We start from the raw sequence: 6,182 nt of genomic DNA on the forward strand, positions 1-6,182 counted from the left end.
CGGTCCTAATGAGATGGCCTTCTGATAATTTTGTGTCGACCTGGTGTACATAGGTGTGAGCGGTCGAGTGGGTGTAAGTGTAGATGTGTGGCGGTGTTTGTGTGGTGTGAAAAGGCCAGTGCATCGTTAAGTAGCGTGAAATAAGTGAGATTGTTAAGTGGTGTCGAGTGGGTGTAAGTGTAGCGGTTTGGCGGTGTTTGTGAGGTATGAAAGGGCTGGTGCATCGTTAAGTAGTTTGGAATAAGTGAGATTGTTAAGTGGTGTCGAGTGGGTGTAAGTGTAGATGTGTAGCGGTGTTTGTGAGGTGTGAAAGGGCTGGTGCATCGTTAAGTAGTGTAAAATAAGTGAGACTGTTAAGTGGTGTCGAGTGGGTGTGAGTGTATATGTGTAGCGGTGTTTGTGAGGTGTGAAAGGGCTGGTGCATCGTTAAGTAGCATAAAATAAGTGAGATTGTTAAGTAGTGTGATATATACAAATGTGTCTTCCGGAAATACAAGGTACTTTATGAGGAGAAATGCGAAGGTGTGTGATTATGATACCTTTAATTATATTTTTAATTGGGTTAAAGACGCAGGTGATATGGATTGCCGGGATAATTACTACTGACCTGTATTATAATGAGTCAGACCTTAATGTTGGTGAGTCAGAGAGAGAGAGAGAGAGGGGGAGGAGGGAATGAATGGGAGAGAGAGAAGTGGGAGAGGAAAGGGGGAGAAAAGAGAGAAAGAAGGGGATAGAAAGAGAGAAAGAAGGGAAGAGACATGGAGAAAAAAAGGGAGTATGAACAGGGGAAAGAAGGGAGAGAGTAGGAAAGAAGAGAGAGAGAGATAGAGAGAGGGAGTGAAAGGGGGAAGAAGAGGAAGGTGAGAGAGAGGGAGAGAGAGAGAGAGAAGGGTGAGAGATTGAGAGGGAGAGTGACTGTGTGAATATCGATGCAGATAAATGGCAGAAGGGGAAGTGAGGTTTGCGTGTCTCAGAAAGAATAAAAATATAAAGATAAAACCCTGAAGAGGATCTATAAATTGCCTGACTCTGCATACTAGAGCAAGTGTGGCAGTATGGCGAAGTGTGTGTGTGTGTGTGTGTGTGTGTGTGTGTGTGTGTGTGTGTGTGTGTGTGTGTGTGTGTGTGTGTGTGTGTGTGTGTACCTCCTTGAATACCCTTAATCTACCTGACGCACACATGGATTAAATTTGCTTTACCTGTGACGTGTAAAAAGTGCGGGAACTTTCTTAAGCCGTTCCACCTGAGTCCTTTCTTATTTATTATTATTATTATTATTATTATTATTATTATTATTATTATTATCATTATTGTTTCTGTTGTTATTGTTGTTGTTGGTGGTGGTTGTGGTGTTGGTGTTGACGTTATTATTATTATTATTAATATTATTATTATTATATTGATGTTCAAGCGATTTTATTTAGCTTCTGAGAAATTTATAAAGCGGAATATGGTTGAAACGGTAATAATAATAACAATAGTATTATTATTACTATTATTATTATTATTATTATTAGTAGTAGTAGTAATAGTAGTATTTAAATACTCTACTGTCAATGAGCTCTGTCTGTTTTGATCTGGTATTCTTGTATTTTTTTGTATATATACTGTATATCTGTCTGTCTGTCTATATGTCTATCTCTCATAATCTATCTACCGTATCTATTTGTTATATGTTTTGATGGAGATGTATGTACTGTAAATGTCGCTGTTCTCTCTCTCTCTCTCTCTCTCTCTCTCTCTCTCTCTCCTTTTTTATGCAAATATGGAAGTATACACGCCACCTCATAAAATCGATCGACCTTGGTGTGTGTGTGTGTGTGTGTGTGTGTGTGTGTGTGTGTGTGTGTGTGTGTGTGTGTGTGTGTGTGTGTGTGTGTGTGAAATGCATTAACTAAGCGAGGAAAAAGTTATAGAGCTTCTTGAAAAGTATATTATGTAGTAAAGAAAAGTTATTCTCTCTCTGCCTCCTAATACGTAATCTCAGTTGAGGAAAACCGTCTGATGGGTGGAATAGATTACTGAGAGAGAGAGTGTGTGTGTGTGAGTGTGTGTGTGTGTGTGTGTGTGTGTGTGTGTGTGTGTGTGTGTGTGTGTGTGTGTGTGTGTGTGTGTGTTTGAATTTACGTGTGAAAGTCTTGAATATTAGTGAGTGTATCCAAGGTGTGTGTGTGTGTGTGTGTGTGTGTGTGTGTGTGTGTGTGTGTGTGTGTGTGTGCGTGTGAATTTATGTATGAATGAGTTATGTATTTTTGCGAGTGTATCCAAGGTGTGTATGGTTGTGTGTGTGTGTGTGTGTGTGTGTGTGTGTGTGTGTGTGTGTGTGTGTGTGTGTGTGTGTGTGTGTAGATGGCAAGGTCACACACACAAACGGGAACAAAGAGGGTGAAAAATGCGTATGAAACATGCATGAAAATCAATATGACTGAGAGTTGAGCTGCATCCATATTTAACCAGCCAGTCGACGGGATGGCTCTACCGTAGCAGTGTTTCGAGAGCGACTTAATAAGATACACGAATGGGGTGGATAGTTTGGCCTTTGGGATGAGCCTGGAATTACGAAGGCTTAAGTGAAATATAATGCATCTGATTGGGTATTTTTTTGATTCTCATGTTTTTATCTTCCTTTTCCTCGTCATTACTTTGCCCTCTGTCTGTCTGTCTGTCTATTTGTACCTTATGTATGTATGTGTGTATGTATGTATGTATGTCTCTGTCTGTGTATGTGTGTCTATATTTTTCTGTATGTATGTATGTATGTTTCTCTCTCTCTCACAAAAAAAAAAGAAAGAGAAAAGAGAAAAGTGGAGACAGAATATTGAATGAAAAGAGAGAAATGTGAGTTATACGAGAGAGAGAGAGAGAGAGAGAGAGAGAGAGAGAGAGAGAGAGAGAGAGAGAGAGAGAGAGAGAGAGAAAGAGAGAGAGAAATAAGAAACAGACAGAAAACGTGACAGAAACAAGCAGAACTTCCACTGTCATTATTTTCGTGATTCCAAGAACTCTTCCTTAACGACTCAGCCTTAGTTCCCCCTTGAGAGTAGGGTGAGTGCAGGGGTCGAGGGGGAAGGGGGTAGGTCGAGGAGTAGACGAAGGGGAGGGTCGAGTGGAAGAGGGAGGTCGAGAGTGAGTGGATGGAGGGGATGGGTCGATGGGAGGACGAATGATAAAGTGAAGTAGAAAAGATGGAGTGGATGAGGTGGAGTTAGAGGTGGAGTTAGAGGTGGTGTGGATGAGGTGGAGTTAGAGGTGGTGTGGATGAGGTGGAGTTAGAGGTGGTGTGGATGAGGTGGAGTTAGAGGTGGAGTGTATGAGGTGGAGTTAGAGGTGGTGTATGAGGTGGAGTTAGAGGTGGTGTGGATGAGGTGGAGTTAGAGCTGAAGTGGATGGAGTGGATGAGGTGGAGTTAGAGGTGGAGTGGATGAGGTGGAGTTAGAGGTGGAGTGGATGGGTTGAGTGGAAGGGGTTTGGCGGATGAGTTAAGGTATAGTGGAAGAAAAAGAAAAGGTCGATTGAGAGAGAGAGAGAGAGAGAGAGAGAGAGAGAGAACGTGAAAAACTGCATGGACGGAGGCAAGAAATTTTGTGGAAGAAAAAAAAAATGAAGACTAGGAATGTGGATGTGAGAGAGGAATGAAAAAATTGGAGAGAAAGAGAGAGAGAGAGAGAGAGAGAGAGTAATGGCGATACACCCACACACTCACTCTGCGTAGGGAGTAGTGTGTTTGTCGTGTTGGTATTTATAGGATTATGGAGAGAGGGGAAGGACAAACAAGAGAGAGAGGGAACAAACAAAGACTGGATGGTGAAAGGGAAGAGGGGATAATGAAGGAGGAGGAGGAGGAAGGAAGGAAGGAAGGAAGGAAAAGGAGGGTGAAGAGGGTTGGAGGAGGAGGAGGAGGAGGAAGGAAGGAAGGAAGGAAGGAAAAGGATGGTGAAGAGGGTTGGAGAAGCAAGATGAATTTAGAGGGATGAGTGAAGAGAAAGGAAAGAATTAAAAGGAGGAGGAAGAGCAGTAGGTGCAGTAGTAGTAGTAGTAGTAATAGTAGTAGTAGCAGTAGTAGTAGTTGTTGTTGTTGTTGTTGTAGGAAGTGGAGAAGGAGGAGAAGAGATTAGGGAGAGATTAAAAAGGCTCTGAGAGATTTATGAATTTGATGAAAATATAAGAATAATAAAAAGGGGAAAATAAAAAAGAAGATCTGGAGAGGATAGAAACGTGACAGAGAGAGAGAGAGAGAGAGAGAGAGAGAACAATGACGTGGGAAAGACGAAAATATAATTAACATTTTATGGTAGGATGGCATGTGAAGGTGAGTGGCAAGAAAGAGGGCTGTTGATCCTCAGGGAACAGATTATCTAGTCTACACCCAGAGTCAGGAAAAAAATGAAGCAAAACTAAAGGAAAGCTGATAAGACCACAAAGAAACTACTGTGCGAAAAGATAATAGAGATAGATAAAGAGATAAAAGGAAGACACGAGAGCTAAGTAAAGAGTTCTGGTAAAGATAGAGAGAGATAAGAAAGAAAGCAAAAAAGAGTAAAAATTAACAAGGAAAATCTTTAACCCTATTGCCATTAACTCAGGACAATTTTACCTAGTTCAGAAATAAGATTGCAAGGATAAAAAGGACAGAAAGAACGACCCAAGTATCGAGGCACCCGGAGCAAATAATTAGGAAAAGAAGATGATAAAGTGCGTGAGAGAACAGGGAGAGAGTGTGTGCAGGTGCGTTGTATAGCTGAAGTTGGTTTGGGGGGAAGGAAGATGGAGGGGGGTAGCTCTCAACATGCACTCCTAAATCACCTCTAACCTTGACCAGCAGTGAGTTAGGGGAGTTAGAATCTAGTGCATAGTTTAGAGGTCAAGGGGCGTCCATTCATAATCAAGTTAGTGTGTCTGTGTGTCTAGTGTTATTTATTTTCATTTTATTTGCTTCATTTAATTGTTTATCACTATGCATTCTTAAATTTCGTAATTTGATCACAGAACTTGTTGCGCATTTTTTGGAGTCAGAGATTTATATATATTAGTAATATTAAAATGTATTCTGGTTCATTCTTGCCCCACATGCATTTTATCTTGTAATATGCGAGGAAGCTCCCTAACATCTTTTCCCAAGCGATTTATTTTGCTTATCACACCTCATTGTCGTCTTTCGAGTTATACTAATCTGAAATCCCCATACTCTGCACAACTAACGCACAAAAGGATATTAACCAGCCGTATCCAGAAATAAATCGCTTAGGAAGAGGTGCTAGGGAGCCTCCTTACCCCACGAGAATGCGTGGCTGCCTGTCGTCCCACATCGTATCCGGGGACGGGTGACAAAAGCAAGAATATTTATGTATAGTGTCCGCCAAGTACAATGGGATTCTCTCTCTCTCTCTCTCTCTCTCTCTCTCTCTCTCTCTCAAAAACCCATGGCATATATGAAACTGTTTTACTAATTACCTCACAACAAAGCCAAAAATGAATAATACACTGAAAAAATGTAGCAAAAAATCCTATAATATTTTTTACACTAAAGATGAACGGAGGAAAGAAAAAACAAATTAAAAACAAGAAGAAAAAAATCCATACTCCAGACTACAAGTGTCCTCCACTCAAAAAAAAAATAATAATAATGAAAATATGTAATTGATATGGACTCTTGTTAATTGTAAAAAGTGGCTAAGATGTTTTATAAATATTGCCCTTGAAAAATGAAAACTTGGTAGAAGCCTCAGTGCAGAATCAAAGTTACGAAAAAGTGAGTAGAAAAAAATTATGTGAATAAATGGAGAAGTGCATGGTGAAAAAAATTACACACGGCACCTCGCTTATTGATCACGCATTCCACCTGTCCCACACCCCACACTATCCCCCTGTCCCTCCACATACACTGCCACACACCTCTCATACGCTACACACACACACACACACACACACACACACACACACACACACACACACACACACACACACACACACACACACACACACAAACACACACACACACACACACACACACCTCTCACCGCCTTCCTCTCCACATTCACATCCACATACACAACATTTTAAGTCTTGCCTCTTGTACGCCACACACACACACACACACACACACACACACACACACACACACACACACACACACACTTCATAGCTCTCTCACGCTGCAATACTCACTTAAAAAACCACTC

This window comes from Coenobita brevimanus, chromosome 100 (assembly GCF_032717465.1).
Source record: "Coenobita brevimanus isolate Jiangsu-jjx chromosome 100, ASM3271746v2, whole genome shotgun sequence".
NCBI lineage: Eukaryota > Metazoa > Arthropoda > Malacostraca > Decapoda > Coenobitidae > Coenobita > Coenobita brevimanus.